The sequence below is a fragment of the Marmota monax genome, unplaced genomic scaffold, assembly GCF_021218885.2.
Source record: "Marmota monax isolate L192 unplaced genomic scaffold, Marmota_monax_Labrador192_F-V1.1 WCK01_AAM20220418_F8-fsc00257, whole genome shotgun sequence".
NCBI classification, from domain to species: domain Eukaryota; kingdom Metazoa; phylum Chordata; class Mammalia; order Rodentia; family Sciuridae; genus Marmota; species Marmota monax.
In genome coordinates this window covers 1,778,424-1,779,596 of record NW_026692693.1, presented here as the reverse complement: position 1 = coordinate 1,779,596, position 1,173 = coordinate 1,778,424, and positions in this window count along the sequence as shown.

Below are 1,173 nucleotides of genomic sequence, written 5' to 3'. Positions count from 1 at the left end.
TGGCCAAGTGTAGGGTTAGGGCTTACTTTTTATTAAGGGTTAAGGTTAGGTCTATGGCTTGGTTTAGTTTTAGGGCTAGGGTTAGTGCTAGTTTTAGGATTAGCCTTAGGGTTAGGGCTAGGGTTAGTTTTAAGTTTAGGCTAACGGTTAGGGTTAGATTTAGAGTTAGGGTTAGATGTAGGATTGCTGCTAGGGCTTTGAATAGGTCTACTGTTAGACCTATGGTTTGGGCTAGGAATAGGGTTCCAGTAAAGTATAGGTTTAGAACTAGGTTTAGAACTAAGGTGATATTTAGAGTTAGTCTTTGGGCTCGGGTTAGGGTTAAGGTTAGGGATAGGGCTAAATTAGATCTAAGATTAGTGCTAGGGTTAGTATTAAATTAGCCCTAGGTTTATGGTTAGGATTATAATTATGCCTATGTTTAGAACTAGGATAAGGGCTAGGGTTTGTGTTAGGGTTAGGGCTAGTATCATGACTAAGACTAATATCATTTCTAGGGTTATGCTTAGGGATAGTTTTGGGGTTAGTTTTATGGCTAGGTTTAGTGTAAGGGTTAGGTATAGGGTAAAAATGAGTTTTAAAGCTAGGGGAATTATTAGGGTAAGTGTCAGTATTAGGGTTGGGTTTAGGTTTAAGTTTAGGGTTAGGGCTCGAATTTTCATTAGGGTTAGGTTTAGGGTAATTATTGGCTTACATCTAAGGTTCAGGGTAGGTTTAGGGTAATTGATAAGTTTGGGGACAGTGATACATTTAGGGTTAGGCCTAGGGTTAGCATTAGGGTAAGGTTTATGTTTAGGTTAATGATACAGTTAGACTCAAGATTAGAGCTGGGGTTATGGTTAGAATTAGGTCTTGATTTAGGGTTAGGGTAAGGGTTACAAGTAGAGTTAGTTTAAGGTTATATTTAGTGTAAGGGTTAGGTCCAGAGCTATGGTTAGGGCTAGGCTCAGTGTTAGTTTCAGGATTAGGTCTAGCCTTAGGATTATGGTAGGCTTTGGGTTAGGGTTATTTTTAGGATTGGATTTAGGATTAATGGTAAGATCAGTAAAAGGATCAGGGTAAGTGTTAGGGTTTTGGATAGGGTTAGATCTAGAATGAGGGCAAGGGTAAGTGCTATTAATAAGGTTAGTGTTTTGGTTAGCCTAAGGATTAGTGATAGGTCTAGGATTAACT